At 41.4% G+C, this 22,044-nt stretch overlaps 1 protein-coding gene across 2 annotated transcripts in view; it reads left to right on the top strand.

Moving 5' to 3' along the window:
• LRIG1 (leucine rich repeats and immunoglobulin like domains 1) overlaps positions 1-22,044 on the top strand; it is a 539,770-nt gene that overhangs the window by 304,938 nt on the left and 212,788 nt on the right. For both annotated transcript variants that reach the window (XM_081528432.1, XM_081528434.1), the window contains one exon: positions 7,310-7,359. The gene's annotated coding sequence lies outside the window, so the exon portion shown is untranslated. The remainder of the gene's footprint in view (positions 1-7,309; positions 7,360-22,044) is intronic.

Consider the following 22,044-nt stretch of genomic DNA (forward strand, 5'->3'; position numbering starts at 1 on the left):
ATGGTACTTATTACAGTAAGGTCCCTTTTAACTGACATTATCAGGGAATTAGATGCCTTAAATGAGTGAATTGGCCAGATACTGAGACTTGCTCACTTTACAGGGTAAAGAAAATCTTTATTATAATCATTTCAGTACTTATTTTTCTTAGATGTATGGCAATATTTTGTGAGTTATTGACAGTCAAGAAAACGTAGACATTCATTTATTCAATAAATAGTTATGGGAGCCTTGTATGTGCCAGACACTGTGCTGGGTACACTCTTTTCCAGTGAAAGGGTGTCTTTTCTTATAAAGCCTCTGTTCTGGTGAAGAAGAGAGAAAAACTAGGAATCATACATAAGTGCGGGATAAGAGAAATAAAGACTGTTGTGAACTTCATTGAATTGGGTGACAAATATAGTTAAATTCTGAGTTGGCTGGGTTCTCCAGAACAGTTTGCCTCGCCACTCTGATAGCTGTGTCTTGAGTTCTTGCAGTTGATCTTATGATATTTGTACTTCCTCCCTTAAATTTAGCTACAGTTTCTTACTGTTTGCTAAGTGTGTAGCACTGCCCCTGTCATCTTTCTGTTCCTCAGTAATGTGCATGAAATGATTAAATGAGGGATAGCATGTACATGGTATATTAGTTATCTATTGCTATGTAAAAAACTACCCTGAAACTTACCAGCTTGGAAGAACACACATTTATTATCATGCAGTTTCTGTGGGTTAGGAATCCAGCATGTTCAGCTGGATCCTTTACTTCAGAGTGTCTGACATGCTGCCAGTCAAGGTGTCTTTGCCACAGCTGGGGTCTCGTCTGAAGGCAGGCCTCCAGTCCTCAAGTACTGTTGGACTGAGACCTTCACTTCTCTGCTGGCTGTTGTCTGCAGCACCCCCCCCTCCCCAGTTCCTTGTTACATGAGCCATTCCACCAAGGCAGCTAGCTTGCTTCATCAAGGCCAGCAAGAGAGCATCTTCCAGCAAGATGGAGGTCACAGTCTTCTATAGCCTAAACATAGATGTGACATTCCATCACTTTTGCTGTATTCTATTTGTTCCAGGCAAGTCACTAGGTCCCACCCACTCTCAAAGAGAATACCAGGAGAGGGATCAATGGGGATTCCCAAAGAGGCTGCCTACCCTCACATACCAACATATCACTGTATTTCTCCCTGAGGCCATAGCAGACATCATTAATCAGTCATGGCGTGCTCTCCCACTGAGCCCAGAAAAAGTTTCAAAATCCTGTCTAGTAGAGGACTCCAAGAGGCCTATAGCAATCAGGTGGTGAGATAAGGGCAACTTGCCTTCTCTTACTTAAATAGTAACCATTCCAAGTCATTGCAGTGCAGAAAATATTTAGGTTGAGAATCTAGACAGAAACAGAGATTGTAGTCGGTTGGAAACAGAACCTACAGTATGGCATAGCGATAGCCATTGTTTGCAAAGTCAATGAGAAGGAAGCAAAGCTGGTAGCAAAAATCAATTGATAAAATATTAGAGGCAGATATTTCACAGTAAGGACCAAGAATAAAGAAATGTGCATCATAGCATGAAAGAGCCCGTGTGAGATCAGATCATGTCATAGTTGGACACAAAGAGGAAAATCCAGTCCTGACCAGAATGCAGGTTATTCTGTTGGCTACACTGAACAAGAGTTATCATCGTTTTAATCAATGAAAAATACCAGAGATGGACATCAGAGGGCATGACCTATGCTTAGTTTCTATCTTATGCCCGTTTCAGGTTTTAAGGTATCCTGCTAATGTCTGTGGAAGAATTTTTCAACCTTTCTTCAGCTGCCTTCTCTTTGCATAAACTTCAAATTCATTACCTTGGAGAAGGAAATGATAACTAACTTCACTATTTTTGCCTGGAAAATCCCATAGGCAGAGGAGCCTGATGGGCTACAGTCTGTGGGGTCTCAAAGAGTCAAACAGGATAGACTGTGCCTCTGCACACATGCACACACACACACACACACACACATACAATTGTATGAAAAAGTTACTTCTCCAGAATAATTTTGCTTACAAAAGTCAAGTAGTTAAAGTCCTATTATTACAGACCAATGTGTTCCAGATGAAAATGTCTCCAGTTTTGGTCAGTTTTATTCTGGTTTCTGAGAACTGCATGAAGAGTAGAACATTTCACAGTAATCCTCTTGAACCACTAAGTCCTGTTTCAAAAAATTATTTGTTGGCTCTTTTCTAGGACCTGCACAAAAGTAGTCATGACATTCATCCACCCTTTTGCAGTGAACTGGAGAGAAAAAGGCACATTCCATCCCTATACCTTGAGCAGTACCATGACTTCAGGGCCAGACATGGACTTGAGAGCTTTCTACTTATACTAAAAACACACCAACTCTTAGTTCTAAAAAATCAGGTAGAGCAATATTTGTTTGTGTTTTTAGCCATTGTCATAAGTAAAACCCTAAACAAGTATATCTCTAGGTTGGTTTGGTCATTTCTAGGATGTAGTTTTGAGACCTCTGAATATAAGAATTTCCCTCATTATGTAAACATAGTAGTAATTTGGGGAGGGCAAAAGGAAAATAAAAGGAGAATCAAAAATATAGTCATTACCTATGTACAAGGGAACTTCTCTACTCCCCCTTCTTTGAGACTCACTCACTTATCTCTGCGTGATTTTATTCCTACTACACAATGAGGACCTTCTTACTTGTAATGAATTCTTTTATGTGTTCACACTGGCTTTGAACTCCTGAAGTCTTTATTTTTGTCCATGAAGCTTCTAAAAAAAAAAAAAAAAAAATCTAGTGATCTTTAAACTAGGGCTTTGCAGCTCCCCAGGAGAATAAGATGTTTTAATGATTTATTTTAAAATTATTTCATACTTTCAGAAAAGCTTCTATAACAGTACGGTGAGTTCCTGTGTATTCTTCACTCAGGTTCCTCACAGTTTTATCACTCCTTCAATATATGTACTTATATTTTTTCAGAGCCATAAAAAGTTACACTGCTGAGTTAATACATATTACACCTTAATACTCCAAAGTCTCTTCACTAAAAATAAGAGCCTTTCCCCATATCGTCATAGTACAGCCATGAAATGGTGATGCCTTCTAATCTACAGACTTCTTTTGCATTTCACCCATTTTCCCAGTAATGGGTGTACAGGTCTGGATCCAATTGTGATCACATACTACATTTGTCTGGACATTTTTGAAGAGTACAGGCCAATTATTTTGTAGAACATCCCTCCATTTGAGTTTCTCTAAACATTTCCCCAAGATGCAATTCAAGGTACACTTTTCAGGTAGAACTATCAGAAATGATGCTATGTATGTCTCAGTGCATCCTCTCTGTAGGGACCCACTGTTTGTCCATGTACAGTTCACAGCTTTCTGTGCTCTATAAGTATGTCGTATTTAGTGATACTTTATGTTTCATCTTCATGTTTAGTAACTGTCCTATTCCTCACCAGTTCTAGCCTATGTTGATGATTTTTGCCTGAATCTGCTATTTCTATGATACTTGACATGAAGATTTTTGAGGGCAACTTTGCATGAACGGTTTTAAAGGAATAATTTCCAGATTGTCAGCTCCTCTCTAGAGTCTTCTAAAAGTGCTCTGAGAGCATGCATGTGGCATGCAAGTTCTCCTGCCAGAGCCTCACAATGTGGGCTCCTGGAGTGGCCTGCTCCAGGACACCACAACCCAAGAAGGAAGCATCTGGATTTGTAGCATGGGCCCCAGCTGGTTCCCTCCCACTTCCCTTCTCTTGGCTGCATTTTTCCCCTTTTATCAAAGGGAGGCCCACCTCTCGCCCATTTGAATCTTACTGTGGTGCATTCCCCCAGGGTAAAAAATCCAGGACTTCAGACAAAGGAGTGATTCAAACTTTAGCTGTTAGTGTTGAGAAAATGAATGATTCTAGTGATTGGGTTACAAATCCTTCTCAGTTCTTTGCTTTCAACAGAATTGAAGAAGAATCTGATGGAGTTGTCAGTTGATCATTAAAAATAATTTTTGATGATAGATCACCATATAATTTTTGACAAATGGCTTGGAAGAGTTTAAAGACTTGAGTGATGTTGCTGTAACAAAACTCTTTCCACGTCCATCTACTTATGTGAACCAAAGTTTTCAGTCCTTACAATTGTGATTAAAAGGTGGCAGAGATTGGGGGGGGTTGTGGACAGAAGGACTAAAATTGATGCTGAATTCTGTCTCACTTGGACAATAAGACGTATTCTGGAGTTAATAGGAGAGAAAAACCCAAACTCATTTAAGATACACACTTCCATTAAAATTTTACTTCTTGTGTTTTGTAATTATTTACCAAAATTTATAATGCATATATTTGTTGTTTTGACCAATTAAATGCAAATAAAAATAATTGTGATAGTAACATAGATGAAGGATAAATAATTTTTCAAAAGCATTTTAGGAGTCATGAGCAGTAATATTTGAAGAATATTGCTCAGAAAGATGCTTTCCCTCTGGATATATTACAGAATTTCTCTGGGACTTTATCTCCTGTGTTCTATGGCCAACCTTTTTCTCCTCTTCCAAGGTTTGTCTCTACCTTACTTTACAAGTTCTGCTCACCTATCACACCCAACTCTTACCCCAGACCAGTGGGGCTTCACCCCTAAGTCAAAGACCAGCCTTACTCCTGAACAGGAGAGGAGCCCATATCATCCTCACAGATTCTTACATTAAGGATTATCCTTTGAGTATTGTATTTCTATACTTACATTTCTAGGTGAGAAGGAAATGGCAACCCACTTCAGTATTCTTGACTGGAGAATCCCAGGGATGGAGGTGCCTGATGGGCTGCCGTCAATGGGGTCGCACAGAGTTGGACACAACTGAAGCGACTTAGCAGCAGCAGCAGCATATTTCTAGGACACATGCTTCTTCTCTATGGGTGACTGTGAGTGAAACCCCCCATAGTTAATAGGTCGTATCCAACGAAGAAAAACATGTCCTTGTGGCAAGTCCCACTTGTCAGGATCCTGTTTGAATAAGAGCTGTCTTGCTCAGAATATGTGTACAGGTTCACTAGACTGTGGATAAAGCACAGCAGAGTCAGGGAAAAGAAGAAAGTCTATAGCCATTCCTAAATTGCAAGATTCTTATTCAGTTCAGTTCAGTCGCTCACTCGTGTCCGACTATTTGCGACCCCATGAATTGCAGCACACCAGGCCTCCCTGTCCATCACCAACTCCCAGAGTCTACCCAAACCCATGTCCATCGAGTTGATGATGCCATCCAACTATCTCAACCTCTGTCGTCCCCTTCTCCTCTCACCCCCAATCCTACCCAGCATTAGGATCTTTTCCAATGAATCAACCCTTTGCATGAGGTGGCCAAAGTATTGGAGTTTCAGCTTCAACATCAGACCTTCCAATGAACACCCATGATTGATCTCTTTTAGGATGGACTGGTTGGATCTCCTTGCAGTCCAAAGGACTCTCAAGAGTCTTCTCCAACACCGCAGTTCAAAAGCATCAATTCTTCGGCACTCAGCTTTCTTCATAGTCCAACTCTCACATCCGTACATGACCACTGGAAAAACCATAGCCTTGACTAGATGGACTTTTGTTGGCAAAGTAATGTCTCTGCTTTTAAATATGCTATCTAGGTTGGCCATAACCTTCCTTCCAAGGAGTAGTTCAGTTCAGTCGCTCAGTCGTGTCCGACTCTCTGCGACCCCATGAATTGCAGCACGCCAGGCCTCTCTGTCCATCACCAACTCCCGGAGTCTACCCAAACCCATGTTCATCGAGTCGGTGATGCCATCCAACCATCTCATCCTCTGTCGTCCCCTTCTCCTCCCGCCCCCAATCCTACCCAGCATTAGGGTCTTTTCCAATGAGTCAACTCTTCGCATGAGGTGGCCAAAGTATTGGAGGTTCAGCTTCAACATCAGACCTTCCAATGAACAGCCAGGATTGATCTCTTTTAGGATGGATTGATTGGATCTCCTTGCAGTCCAAGGGACTCTCAAGAGTCTTCTCCAACACCACAGTTCAAAAGCATCAATTCTGCGGCGCTCAGCTTTCTTCACCGTCCAACTCTCACATCCATACATGACCACTGGAAAAACCATAGCCTTGACTAGACGGACTTTTGTTGGCAAAGTAATGTCTCTGCTTTTAAACATGCTATCTAGGTTGGCCATAACCTTCCTTCCAAGGAGTAAGCGTCTTTTAATTTCATGGCTGCAATCACCATCAGCAGTGATTCTGGAGCCCCAAAAAATAAAGTCTGACACTGTTTCCACTGTTTCCCCATCTATTTCCCATGAAGTGATGGGACCAGATGCCATGATCTTAGTTTTCTGAACGTTGAGCCTTAAGTCAACTTTTTCACTCTCCTCTTTCACCTTTATCAAGAGGCTCTTTAGTTCTTCTTCACTTTCTGCCATAAGGGTGGTGTCATCCGCATATCTGAGATTATTGATATTTCTCCTGGCAATCTTGATTCCAGCTTGTGTTTCTTCCAGCCCAGCGTTTCTCATGATGTACTCTGCATATAAGTTAAATAAGCAGGGTGACAATATACAGCCTTGACATACCCCTTTTCCTATTTGGAACCAGTCTGTTGTTCCATGTCCAGTTCTAACTGTTGCTTCCTGACCTGCATACAGGTTTCTCAAGAGACCGGTCAGATGGTCTGGTATTCCCATCTCTTTCAGAATTTTCCACAGTTTATTATGATCCACACAGTCAAAGGCTTTGGCATAGTCAATAAAGCAGAAGTGGATGTTTTTCTGGAACTCTCTTGCTTTTTCGATGATCCAGCGGATATTGGCAATTTGACCTCTGGTTCCTCTGCCTTTTCTAAAACCAGCTTGAACATCTGGAAGTTCACGGTTCACATATTGCTGAAGCCTGGCTTGGAGAATTTTGAGCTTTACTTTACTAGCATGTGAGATGAGTGCAATTGTGCAGTAGTTTGAGCTTTCTTTGGCATTGCCTTTCTTTGGGATTGGAATGAAAATTGATCTTTTCCAGTCCTATGGCCACTGCTGAGTTTTCCAAATTTGCTGGCATATCGAGTGCAGCACTTTCACAGCATCCTCTTTGAGGATTTGAAATAGCTCAACTGGAATTCCATCACCTCCACTAGCTTTGTTCTTATTAACATTCCTTGTTACAATTCTTGTTAAGATCCCTGGACTTTCACAACAGGATCATCTGAATTGCAGGTTTGGACTAGGCACAGCCCCACCAGGTAACTTTGTTGTATTTTGTACTTGCACCAGACCTTGAGGATTGTTGCCTGAGAGCCTGGTCCTTAATCCTAATTTCGGCTTTTCAAATCCATTCTTTTGTTTCTATGCAGGTGTTCTGTACTCCAAAGAGTTAAAATGGATCAGTAAATCAGCTGAGAGAGTAAGTGAACTGTTAAATCACAAATTTTTATTGTTGTAGTAGTATTCCAGCCTATATAAATTTGATTGTTTATATCAAATGATTCTCATATACTACACTTAAAATGTTTCTTCTGATTGGAAGTATAATCAAGCACATAGATGATATCCTTTAAGTTGAATTGAATATTTGATCTTCAAAAGAGATGTGAACAGGGAAAATAAATGTATAGAAAAAGAGATTTAATTGGTAAGCATTTTAGTTGATGTTTTCTAATGAAATATAAAAGTATTATGTGTTTAACAATGTAACAATTTTGGTGAAATTCTTTGATGAGGGGGTGGTAAAATAGATATGAATGAGATTAAGACTGTGGACTTTTATCATTCCCACACAATTAATTTGGCTGTGCTGGTCCACAGTATACTCCTTTAGCCAGTAATGCTGCTTTTATAAAGCTCCTTAAGGAAAATGCAAAGTTAGCAAATTTGTTCATTGTAGAATTATGTATTAGTTGTAGACTGATAGCAGTGAATAAAAACAACTGATGCAAGGGATTAGGGTAAATTAACTGTAATAATATACAGTTCTTTAAAATGTTGTCAAAACACATTTGTTTTATTTTTTATTGAGGTATAGTTGGTGTACAAAACACATAGAATGCTAAATAGATACCGTGTGTGTGTGTGTGTGTCTGTGTGAGAGAGAGACAGAAAGAGACAGAAAGGAGAGAGGGGAGAAAGGAATTTAAAACACAAATACACAAGAAAAAAATAGGCAACCATGATGGCGAGATTAAGGGTAATTTTTATTTTCTTGTTTACATTTTGTTTAGCTTTTAAATTCTTTTGCAATGTATGCATCAGTTTTATGGTCCAAAACAGCATTGCTTTAAAAACTATATTGAGTGAGTATTCCAACTTCTGAACTGCTGGTTCTGAGGAAAAACAGATTTTGCAGCCCACTGGCAGCATGTTTGTGGTGTCCTTTCTTTTCCCCTGTCCCCCCGGCCTATGGACAACAGCTTGACTGAGAGACCTACAGGCTGATGTGTATCTCTCTGTTTGACTCACACACACAGGCACGTACGCACACACACACAAATACACAGACACGATTAGGGGATATTCTAGTGTGTCCCTCGAGAGCGTACTTTCTTTCCTTTATCCTGAATAATTTAAATGGAGCTGAAGAAAGCTATTCTTTTCCATGAGCTGATATTAAAAGGTTAAGCGAACCATGAAACGAGTTACTTTCATCTATCAGTATTATCATGACTAAATATCTTCTCCTACATCATTCATTCAACAAATAATTTTGAGTGCCTGTTAGACTCTCAGGTAGTCACTTTGATGGAGATGAAAATGTATTCATTTATTCATCTGTTTAGTCAGTCAGTAAATAGTATTTCCTACAGTCCTTACCACAGTGTGTGACAGCCGCTATCCTAGACACTGCAAATACTGTGGTAAACTAGATAGATATGAGCCTACCCTCAAGGACCTCATGGTCTGGTAGGAGAGAGAAAAAATTCAAGCAATAAATAAAAATATGTTCAGTTTGCAGAACTGCGTTGTAAAAATGTGCAGTGTTGCAGCAAGATCAGCAGTGGTCCTCCCCAATGAGGTGGTCCTGGAAGGCCTCTCTGAGCAGAAGACCTAAATGTGACTCAGAAAATGATAAGAAAGTGGTCTGGGGTGAGCTGAGTTCCAGGGAGGTAGGGAGAGCACATTCCAACCTGAAGCAGGAAAGGACTCCAGAAGCCCTAGAGGTAGGGCAAGTCAGGAATGAGATGGTCCTTGGCAGGCTCCAGGGAGGAGGGGGCAGCCTTTTGCCAGGGTGATGAATTTGGCTGGATCCAACACAGAGTTTGAGTACAAATTTGAGTTTTAATGAGCAGAATAGTCAATAGGTATAATTAAGGTATAAGTCAGAGATCAACAAGCTTTTCCTATAAAGATTTTTTACTTTCTGGCCCTGCAGGGCTTTAGAGTCTCAACTCTGCCTTTGTTAAGGAAAACACCCAGAGGCAATAGGTAGAAGAATGGGATCTTCACTCACAGAACCACACTTAGACCAGATTTGGCTCAGGAGGTGTAGTTTGCCAACCCTGGACATAAACGGAAAAGTTGCAGAACTCCTCAGTCATGCTACTGGACGTCAGGGAAGGAGAAGATGACTTCTTATGGTGAAATCTGAGATGGGTCTTGAAAGATGAAGAGAAATCAAAAGTGAAATGATGGGGGGAAAGAAAATATAGGCAAAGGGATCAGTAGGGCACAGTCCAGAGGCAGTAAAGTCCAGAGCTCACAGGGAGGCGGTTAGTATCTGCCCAGGGAGTGGTGAGGAAGTGCAGCTCTTTCATTCCTCAGATATTTCAAGGACCCGTGAAGTAGCAGCCGCTGCACTAGACAGTGGGGGACGGAGATACAGAGTGAATAAGGAATGAACCTACAGCCTCATATACTAGAGGGGTTGACAGATAAGTAAGCAGGTCATCCCACGATTAACTCAGTGTGGGGAAATAAGGCTTCTTAACAAGGATGAGTCAAGAAATTAACTTTCTTTCCTTCTTTGTAGCTGTTTTCTTTGGTGCTTGATTAAGTCAATGTGCTCACATGCTAGAAAATTACAAAGATACCAGAGGATATACAGTGAAAATTTTCTCTCCCAACCTTTATCCCTTAAGCCTACTGAATACCCACCCCACCACCTGCCCCCAGCACAACCAGTGTCACTGATTTCTTCTGGATCCTTCTAAAGTTCATCTGTGCAGATCTAAAGAAATGAGTATGTTTGGGGTTCTTTGTTTTTCCTCTTGATTACACTGATCATCTAGCTGAATCTTTAAGTATAAATTTTCCAGAGAGGAGAAAGGCAATGGAGGTTAAGAGAAAGCATGTGTCTCAAAGATGGATGGAGGAAAAGAAGGGACAGGAGATGGCACAGTGCATAAGTTGGCTACATAGGATAATCCATCCTGTCAGTCCTCATATATGTCAATCCCAGTCTCCCAATTCATCCCATTCCCCCTGTTCCTCCCTTGGTGTCCATACCTTTGTCCTCTATATCTGTGTCTCTATTTCTGTTTTGCAAATAAGATCATCTATACCATTTTTCTAGCTTTCACATATATGCGTTAATAGACAATATTTCTTTTTCTTTAACCTACTTCACTCTGTATGACAGTCTCTAGGTCCATCCACATCTCTACAGATGACCCAGTTTTGTTCCTTTTAATGGCTGAGTAATATTCCACTGTATATATGTACTACATCTTTCTTATTCATTCCTTTATTGATGGCCATTTAGGTTGCTTTCATGTCCTACCTATTGTAAATAGTGCTGTAATGAACATTGGCGTGCATGTATCTTTTTGAATTATGATTTTCTCTTTGTATATGCCCAGGAGTAGGATTGCTTGGTCATATGGTAGTTCTGTTTTTAGTTTTTATGGAACCTTCATGCTGTTCTCCTTAATGGCTGTATCAATTTACTTTCCCACCAACAGTACAAGAGGATTCCCTTTTCTCCACACCCTCTCTGGCATTTATTGTTTGTAGACTTTTGATGATGGCCATTCAGACCAGTGTAAGGTGGTACCTCATTGTAGTTTTGATTTGTATTTCTCTAATAATTAGTGATGTTGAGCATCTTTTCATGTGGTTGTTGACCATCTGTATATCTTCTTTGGAGAAATGCCAATGTAGATCTTCTACCCATATTTTGATTGAGTTGTTTGAATTTTCTTTTATTTTAATAGTAATTGGTGTTTTAGGAAGATTGTTCTAACATCTGGCAGAAAGTAGATATCCAGGGGAGCTTTGAATGACACTTGGAAAAGTAGTCCTTCTTTCCTTCAATCAATAAAAGTCAATGAAGGTGTTTAAATAGAGGAAGGGTAATATCTGAAGTATTCTTCAGGCAGATTAACCTATCTATACAGTTTTTGAAGAATCCAAACTAAGAGAAAACCAACTAAATGACAACTCATCACCAACTCTCAGCAGAAATGTACATTTATATACTTTTTAACTTTAAGAAAGAAATCTGTGTTAGTAATCTACTGCTGCATAACAAACTACCCTAAAATGAAGTAGCTTCAAATAACCCATATTTATTATCCCACACCTCATGTGGGTCAGGAGTCTGGGCATACCTTAACTGGGTACTTGGCTTCAGGGTCTCTCACAGCTAGAATCAAAATGTCGGGCCAGGGTGGGGTTTCATTTGAAAGTTCAGTTGGTGAAGAATCTACTGTTCACGGTTGTCAACAGGATAGCCAAAATTGAATTCCAGTTCCTGGAGTGTTGTTGGGCCTTAGTTCCTTGACAGGTGGGGTTCTCTGTATGGCAGCTTATTTCATGAAAATGAACAAGCTGAGAGGCAGTAGAGAGAGTCTGCTGACAAGATGAATGCTAGACACATTTGTAGCCTAATCACAGAAGTGATATCCCATCATTTTTTTCCGTTGGTTGGAAGCAAGTCACAAGTTCCAGTCCATACACAGGGGCAGGGAGTTACATAGAGGCAGGAATATAAAGAGGTGGGATTGTGGCATGCTGACTTAGAAGCTGCCCACCAGGGGAACAACAAGGATTGTTCCTGCGAGAACACTAGGATGAGGTCTGGAGGAATAAAGCCAGTATTGTTCCTCCCCCATGATCTAGTCAGGAAATCATCTTGCTCTCCCCTGGCCTGCTGATTACCACCCTCATTACCATCACTGCCGTACAGCTGTCATGTTTGTCCACTTCTCCTGATGACAAAATGCCTCCCCTCTTGAAGTCAGAGCATCTGGGAGTATTTATATGCAAGCTGTATTGGGCTCTCTCCCCCTGCTGGAGTCGGACTGTTGTGAAAAGTTTCCCCCTGGCTGCTACTGCAGATATTTATGCCATCAACTGACTAAGGAAACACCTTTAAAAGTGAAGATAAATTCTTCACTCATGCCTTGCTCTTTCTAGCAGAGCAGACTGGTTGGTTTGGAAAAGAACTTGCTTCCACTCCTTGTAGGACTTTATAAACTGGCGTGCTAGAGGAGGGCCTTAGAACAAGCAACTCAGAGAATGCCTGGAGGAAATCAGAGCTCAGAATCTAGGCTGTGTAAACTGCCATTCCAAACCAAAGAGAAATTAGACACATAAAAATCACAAAAGCTACCACTGTGTGTGTACACTGTGCTCCAGTGATGGGATAAGAGCCTGGCCTTCATTATCTTGTTTTAGTCCCTAACTGTGCAAAGTTAATGCTATTAAACTCATTTGACAGAAGAGGAAACTGAGACCCAGAGGATAGAAAGCTTGCCCACACTCACAGGTAGGAAGAATAGTACTGCAATTCAAACACTGTCAGTCTGGTTCTGAGCATTCTTAAATTAGGAACCAGCAATGATTGATTTCTATGAATAGCCACGTTTTGTCTGAATTATAGAGTGGCCTCATCAGCTAGGAATAATTCGGGGAGAAGTGGGGTTAAGCATCACCTAGAATAAATCAACTTAGAAATCAAAATGCTGTTGGAAAGAGTGGAGGGAAAATTGTTTATTAGAAAAATATCTTATAAAAATAAAATAAGGAAAAGTTTATTAAAAAAAATACTTAGATCACAAGTCAGCAAACTTTGTCTGCAAAGGGCCAGATAGTAAGTATTTTTGGCTTTGTGAACAATGGGATCTCTGCTGTAGCTAGTCAAGGCTTCAGCTGTAATATATAAGCAGCCATGGACAATAAGCAAATGAATGGGCATTGCTGTGCTCTAGTATTTATTTACAAACTCAGGTGATGGGTCAGATTTGGTTCTCGAGCTACAGTCTGCAGACCCTTGACTTGGGTCATAATTGTAGTATATACTGATTCTTACAAAAAGCAAGAATCATGTGGGTTGTGTTTTGTTTTGTTTTTTTTTTAACATGGTATTTCTGACAAAATTTGTGGTAACAAAGTATAGTATCATCACTTCTTGTTTGAACTCAGCAGTTTTATCACAAAGAGTCCATTATTATGCAAAAATACCGGAGAGCTCCTTCATTTCTTTAGTGTTTCACACAGCCCTTTGATAGCTAAATGATTACCTTTTGAAAACGTTAAAACACCATCCTTCTGGATTTCCTCTTATTCAGGTGTACATTTGTCTAACTCTGCTAGATCCCTCTTTCTATGTGACTTGAACAGATCTCTAACATCTTTTCATCTAGTTTGTGATTCTGTGCTATTTGTAAGATTTGCTCTTCACCAGTGGGCACCCAAAGGACAGGAAGAGAGGGGAACCAACTAAGACTATGGCCTAATGAGCAAAATGGATGCTCAGCAAGGAAGAGACCTGTGTGCAGGTCAGGAAGCAACATTAGAACTGGACATGGAACAACAGACTGGTTCCAAATAGGAAAAGGAGTACATCAAGGCTGTATATTGTCACCCTGCTTATTTAACTTATATGCAGAGTACATCATGAGAAACCCTGGGCTGGAGGAAGCACAAGCTGAAATCAAGATTGCTGGGAGAAATATCAATAACCTCAGATATGCAGATGACACCACCCTTATGGCGGAAAGTGAAGAAGAACTAAAGAGCCTCTTGATAAAAGTGAGTGAAAAAGCTGACTTAAAGCTCAACATTCAGAAAACTAAGATCATGGCATCTGGTCCCATCACTTCATGGGAAATAGATGAGGAAACAGTGGAAACAACGGCTGACTTTATTTTTCTGGGCTCCAAAATCATTGCAGATGGTGGTTGCAGCCATGAAATTAAAAGACGCTTACTCCTTGCAAGGAAAGTTATGACCAACCTAGACAGCATATTAAAAAGCAGAGACATTACTTTGCCAACAAAGGTCCATCTAGTCAAGGCTATGGTTTTTCCAGTGGTCATGTATGGATGTGAGAGTTGGACTGTAAAGCAAGCTGAGTGCCAAAGAATTGATGCTTTTGAACTGTGGTGTTGGAGAAGACTCTTGAGAGTCCCTGGGACTGCAAGGAGATCCAACCAGTCCATCCTAAAGGAGATCAGTCCTGGGTGTTCATTGGAAGGACTGATGTTGAAGCTGAACCTCCAATACTTTGGCTACCTGATGCAAGAGCTGACTCATTGGAAAAGACCCTGATGCTGGGAAAGATTGAGGGCAGGAGGAGAAGGGGACGACAGAGGATGAGGTGGTTGGATGGCATCATCAGCTCTATGGACATGGGTTCGGGTGGACTCCGGGAGTTGGTGATGGACAAGGATGCCTGTCGTGCTGCGGTTCATGGGGTCGCAAAGAGTCGGACACGACTGAGTGACTGAACTGAACTGAACTGAAGCAAAGAAGAATTTAAGTTGGCACAAATTTTGGAATAGTTGTGTCATTGGTGGATATTTTTCATGTTACCATGATCTCAGTGTCCCTTCACAGTTTGTTCCCTGCAAGTTCTCAAATAATGGATACTCAGGTAATGGAGATCTTCCCCATATGATTTATCCACTTTCTTACCCACACATTATTCTCTTGCATTCATTTTTCTATTACAGGCGTATATCACTCAATTGCAATTCACAGTGATAGGGTTTCTTACAAATTGAAGGTTTGTGGCAATTCTGCATCAAGCAAGTCCATTGGCTCCATTTTTCCACTTGCTCCCTTTGGGTCTTGGTTTCACATTTTGGTGACTATCACAATATTTCAAACTTTTTATTATTGTGTATTTGTTACGGTGATCTTCTGTGATGAATGAGTTTTTTATGTTTTTAGTAGGACTCAATGAAGGCTCAGAGGATGGTTAGCATTTTTTAGCAAGGAAATTATTCTTAAATTAAGGTTTATAATTAGTTCTTTTAGACATAATGCTATTGCACACTTAATGGACTACAGTAGCCTATAAATACAACTTTTATATGTACTGTAAAAGCAAAAAAATCCGTGTGTCTTGCTTTATCACTATACTTATTTTAATGTGGTAATCTGGAGCCAAATCTATAATATCTCTGAGTTATATCTCTGTATCTTTTTTTTTTTTTGAGCATCTGCTCTGTAAAACGTCTCCTCACATGTATAAATATCTTTCTCTGTCCAAACTCTTACTATCTAAGCTCAATAACCAAATAAAATTTTCCAATAAAACCTTCACTACCTAAAACTCAGGAGCCAAATAGCTTCAAAAAGCACTATATCCCTTGCTATACAAATTGACAATTTTTCTTCCCATAATCCAATTGATCTTTTAGTAAGTAGAAATACTCTTCTTCCTCTTTTTTTTAACTCTTTTTTCTAGCAACTTTGAAAAGAATCTTTTACTATCTGCACCTTCCTGATGGATATTCTGAGACCTTTTGACAGCATTAATTCATCCAGGGTCTCCTTGCCAGTTGGCGGGGAAGTGAAATTCAGTCAGGTCCTACTGGCTCCAAAACCCATGCTCTTTCCTACACACGCCTTTTAAATATGGAATCCACACTGATGAAAGGCCCATCTGTCTGTTTACCACATGATTAAAGGTATACATTCCTAAGTTCTTCAGATCACACTGTAACTGATAAGGCTGATTTTCCACTGTAGGTAGTAATGTTGCCATTTCTTAAAACCTGCAGTACAAATCTAATTGTTAAAAGAGATGCAGTTACAACCCAGTTTCCCTATTTATTCCCGAAGTGGTTCTCACACTGTAGCCCTGGAGCAATGGCAGCAACATCCTCTGGAGGTGTATTAGAAATGCTGATGTCAAGGCCCCGACACAGAGAATGAGAAACTCTGGGGATATGACCATCAATCTGTCCTTGTACAAATCCTTCAGGTGACTGTAATGCACAGACAAAGCTGAGAACCCCTGAATTATAGGGCCAGTGCCAATGGTCTCTGCTCATTCTTGCGATAAGAACCAGATGATATGAGTGCCAGAAATCCAGGGGACTTTTGGCAATTGTAAAGCTCTGATTAATGCTCCTGTTTCCCTTCTCATCATTCATTCATTTATCTGACAAATATATTCTGAACCCTACCCTGAGTCAGAGATTAAGCCAGATGCTGGGGACAAGGTGGAGAAGGTGACAGACACGGTCCTCTCTCCCCTGGGTTTATAACTGGATGTGGGTGACAGAGCAAGTCAGGGAAAATTTTCTGCACAAGCCAGTCAGCAGGGTAGGAGTCCAGAACTTTCTGAGGCCTAGTGCTGTAGGAGGTTGTTCTGTTCTCCCTCAGGTCCACAGCCTGCTTGAAGCAGCTTCACATGGAGTCGGGGGATGGGGGGAGCACTCAACCTGTTGCTTCCAACTTGCTGGAACGTTTATCTCCGACACGCATTAAAAACATATGGAGGGTCAAAGCTCCATGTGTTCGCTTGGTAGGGGAGCAGAAAATTGGAAAAGCAAATATGCATACCTCCCCCATCCCAACTGTTGGACTCTTATTGCCAATTTACGTAATTTCCTGTGCTTATTTCAAAATAGTCAGGAGGGCAGGAGCCATTGAGAACACCATAACTAGGCCATTTAGACTAACAGCTGCTGGTGCATTCCCGTCTTTCTTGATTTAAAAAAAAAAAAAATTCCAGTGGAATTTGAGGGGAAAGCATCTTTCAGGCAAGGAATGAATAGTCTCTTCTTAAGAGAAATTAGTTTAGATTTAATACGCTATTTACAAAACATATTCTCACTTTCTCATTCAGCAAAAATGCTTTGTGTGCCTATGTTGCTGACATGGAGGTAGGTGCTGGTGACATGAAAGGACCAGGAGGTATCTGATTTCGAGGGGGTTAGAGGACAGACATGGAACAGGACATTACAAAGGTGGTGGTTAGTAAATGTACACGAGTACAATTGAAGATGATTAGAATGATGAAATGATTTCTGTACTGACTGGTGAGTGTAAGGTTTTGTCTTGTTTTGTTTTTTACTGTAGTCCAGATATGTTCAGAGCCTGAACAGGACATGGAGTTCTGTGGCAGTGCCCACCTGCTACTCTGGGATGGCCTGTGTCTCTGGGGATGGGGAGCAGGTAGCAAGACCAGGGACTTGGAGGTGCCACTGTTGTCCAGGTTCTCCTGAGGACATGGGAAGCTCTGGCATCCACATACGTGCTCCACCTGAGTGTGCAGGTAGCAACCCTCCCCAGGACAAAACAGGCCAGGCATCTCACCGCTACTGATGTAATGAGGAGGTCATTGGAAACATCAGTGCAGATTCCTCTGTCAAATCATAACCCAGAAGACACACATTTAGCTAGTGGCATTCCACTTGAAAGATAAGACCACACCATCTATGTTTAACCTTCAGATGACACACTGTGTGATTTTAAAATAGATTACATACTATTTGATTACATTGATATTGCATTCTTGAAATGACAAAATTACCGAGATGGAAAACGAATTTGTGCTTGCAAGAGTTGGAAACAGGTGGGGATGGTGAGGAAATGCATTGAGTCTTACTATAAAAGGAGAGCTCATGAGATCTTTGTGGTGCTGGAACAGTCCTGTGTCTTAATTGTGGTGATAGTCACGTGAATCTACACATGTGATATAATTGCATGAAGCTACAGACACATAACAGCTTTCCAAGTGGCTTGGTGGTAGAAAATCCACCTACCAATGAAGGAGACATGGATTTGATCCCTGGGTTGGGAGGATCTCCTGGAGAAGGAAATGACAGCCCACTCCAACATTCTTGCCAGGAAAATCTATGGACAGAGGAGCCTGTCCATGGTGTTGAGCTACAGTCCATGATGTTGCAGAGTCAGACAAGACTTAGCAACTAAAGAACAACACAGACACACACACACACTATATATACACTATATGTATGACTGATGGAGTCTGAAAAAAGTTCTGTGGATTGCACCAACACCAATGCCCCAGCTTTGATTTCATACTAGAGTTTTGTAAAATGTTTCCATGAGAGGAAACTCTGTGACGGGGACACAGGGCCTCTCTGTATCATTTTTTGCAACTTCTGTGAATCCATAATTATTTTAAAGTAGTTTTTTAAGAAGTAACTTGGAAATTATTGGAATAGTTTATACTGTGACATATCACTCAGTAAGCAGATTTGTTCAACATATAGTTTAATTTATGTAGAGAAATACAGGGTGCCATTGAATGAATTGTGTCCCCCTCAAAATTCACATATTGAAGCCCTAAGGCTATTTGGAGGTGTGTCCTTTGGATGGGAATTAGGTTGTATGCGGTCATGAGGATGGAGCCCCCATGATGAGATTAGTGCCATTATAAGAAGAGACCAGAGAGCTTGCCCTTGATTTCTCTACCAGGTAAGGACACAGAGAGAAAGCAGCTCAAGAAAAGGTCAAGAAAAGGGCTCTCTCCAAAACCCAACCATGCTGACATCCTGATCTTGAATTTCTAGCCTCCAGATCTGTGAGAAAACTAGTTTCTGTTACTTAAGCTACCCACTATGCTAATTTGTTATAGCATCCCTAGCTAGCTAAGACAGAGGGAGATTACTGTTAATTCTTGTATTTATTTGTTCCTTGATTCATTCGTTACCCCACAGCACTTATGTATTTTGACTGTCACCTCTGGTCCTTGGGACAGAAAACAAGGAGTCCAGAGTGGGTCCAGTGTGGTCATGTAACCATGGGGAGCTTCCCTGGGCAGACCAGGACTCTGAGGGAAGGTGCAACAGGAAGGATTGATCAAGGCCCTTAAGTGGAAAAGGCACATGGAGCAAAAGGAATCCACCCTAGATGGAGCAGAGAGCAGAGGGTTGAAGAAAATAAGAAGAGGCTGAGGGAGCAGGCAGGAGCCAGATACCACATGTATGAGTCCACAGCTTGATTTGCTGGGGATGGCCTCTGTGTATATCCGTTGCCCTGGCATAATTTGTGCTGCACTCACCTTCACCTGTAGAAATGTCCTTGTCTGGATGATAACTGTCTTCTTGCATTTGAGCCATGATTTGGACTGCATCATACCCTGAGGATGACAGGGTGTCCTCTGCAGGGATTTTAGCCAGAGTGTTAGGTCTCATTTTTATTATACTCTAGAACAGCCTTGCTAGCTTCAGGAACTGGAGATATTGCTGAAAGACAGAAAAAAACCAACAAACAAAGAAAAAGCTGTTGAGGCTACTGGGCTTCCCTAGGAGCTCAGCGATGAAGAATCTGCCTACCAATGCAGGAGACATGGGTTCAATCCCTGGGTCAGTAAAGATCCCCTGGAGAAGGAAATGGCAACCCATTCCAGTATTCTTGCCTGGAGAATTCCATGGACAGAGGAGCCTGGGAAGCTTCAGTCCATGGGGTCACAAAGAGTCAGACATAGCGACTAAACAACAGCAGCAGCGACTAAAGACCAGCAGCAGAATGCTTGCTTATTCTACATAAAGGAGAAAAAAATGGGAGTGGAAAGAGAACTGCCAGGGGCTTCAAATCCTAACAGTATCTTTGTGTGAAACTTCAAGCCCATCACCTTAAGGTGGCGGCTAGGATGGCCACACTCGGCCACGCCAGGAGTTTTATTGTTTGGTTCCCACCCACCCCCTCCTTCCCAACCCTCCCAACTCCCATCTCCTAACCCCTTTCCTCTTCCTACCCTCTCAGCCTCTCATATCCACCCCTAGATAAAAATCCACCTAACAGAGGACAACCGTGGAAGGGGGGCAGGCAGCAAACAGGGTCCTTTATTGCCTTCGGATGCCTTGCTCTGTTTTCAGACCTGGCACTGAAGAGCAGGCAGCGTTCCACACAGACACCGGTCCCGCAGAGTCACAGCAGCTCTGTCCCTCCCGACCCAGGGCTCCCTCCGCAGAAGCCAGGCTGGTCCGTAGCACAGAGGTGCAAGCGCTTGGAATTGCTCCGAGCAGAGGTTTCCTGCAGCATTAAAAGATCAATTTCTCCCAGTTTCTTGTGGCCTTTCTAACACTCAGTAAAGAGCCCCATCAGCTATGTCAAAGAATGATTCACTTCCTTTCTTTCAGAACTTTCTAAATATTAGGGAAATTTCTCAAAAAGATTCTTCTTTTTATGCCTTTATCTAAAGGATTATTTGCTCTCTCTAACCATATCCACAAGCCCTGTTAATAAGAATTTGTTACACTACAGCGTTCCTTATTACACCAAGCACTACTAAAAAGGAAACATTACTAATTTTCCATCTTTAACTTAAAATTCTTTTCTTTTTCAAGTGTAAAGCTGAAGTAGTCCCTGTCCCTTTAAGTCCGATCAATCATCCCAAATGTGGATTGGAGTTTGTATTGGCATGATCTCCAAGAGAGAATTCTTTCCTGACCTTGCCAGGGAAAAGAAGGCTTTCTGGCTATTTGCTAAGAAGGCAATTTTGATGTAAACTGACATTTCTCAGATGCCCATCTTGGGAAGATTCGATGTGAAACCCAAAATTTCTGGCAGCTGAAACCCAGGCCCGACTGCCAGCCCTGGGCAGAGATAAAAGAGTGTGGATGAGCAGCCAGCAGATGGGATTACAAGGAGCCTTTGCTCTGAGCCCAGGGAGATGAGCCCGGGAAGGGGTCGAGTGGGTGACGGAGGAGAGGGGGGCAGCACTTGGCAGTGGGAGAATCAACAAAAAAGACACTTTCTCAGCTTTTCATGGAGAGGGCCCGTTTCCCCTGTTTTCCAGCCCATTTTGCGCACCATTCATTGTGAGCCGCCTTTCTTCTCAAGTCTTTTATCCCGGGATGCTGAACATGTTCCCATGTCCTTCTCACAAGAAGGATTCTCCCACACTCCAGCACAGCCGCCAGCAGGCTGCCCTGCGAAGCACACGGTTTGCTGGGTTCTCCTGCTATCTGCTCAGCTTCAAAAACTGTTTTGCGTTTCTTCTTCTTTTACATTCCTAAGGCCAGGCATTTAAAAGTTTGAAAAGGTGACAAATCAGGGACTTTTCCTCCTTCTTTTTCTTGCTTCTTTTCTTTTTGAGGGAAGATATAGTAGGGTTGAGATAGAGAAAACTTGGTTTAATTCATTCTTCATCTTTTTCATCTTCTTATATCTTCCACATCTGAGAATTGGACTTAACTTTTTTTTTAATGCCAAACATCAAATGGAAAGCCATCAAACACTTTCCTTTGCCATCAGATTTTTAGAATTTCTGATACGGATTTATTTAAATGTGGGCTTGACAAGCAAGTGCAGGGTGAGTAATGACAATAGAAACTCCATTCCCGCATCCAGCTGCCTAAATGCAAGTCCCAGCTCTGTTGCCTCCCAGCTGTATGACCTTGGGCAATTTACTTAACCTCCATGTTTATTCCTTCAGCAAAATTGGGATGATAATAGCACACATTTCATGGAGTTGTTGTGTGGATTATTTGGGGTATGGCCTACTAGATGATCAAGAAATATTAGCTTTTATGTTAATATATATACATACGCTTGTGTGTGTGTGTATATATATCCTTACATGTTTCCTTCTTCGCAGAGACTGATTACCTTTCATTTTTCTAATAGAAAGCTGAGTACCCTTACATCCAAGGCCAGTTCACATCTTCATTTAGTGTTTGCCCCCACCTGAGGCCCTTTGGCAGGAAAAGGCCCCAGACACCAAGGCTCTCAGGAGAGAATTCCAGGGCAGTGGGTTTTGGGAATTGGTCACTTAAATAAATATCAGTCTCTGGATTATTTTTATTTTTTCTCTCAAAGAAATTTCCAGAGTAAAATTGGCTAGAAGGAAAATCCCAAAGCCCCTGTACATACTTTTATCTTTGCCCTGAAGACTGGTTGCAGGGCAGGGGTGTCCTGGTTCTATTGCCACCTGAGCTCTCCT

This window comes from Giraffa tippelskirchi, chromosome 9 (genome assembly GCF_054371585.1).
Source record: "Giraffa tippelskirchi isolate mGirTip1 chromosome 9, T2T-mGirTip1v1.2.pri, whole genome shotgun sequence".
NCBI lineage: Eukaryota > Metazoa > Chordata > Mammalia > Artiodactyla > Giraffidae > Giraffa > Giraffa tippelskirchi.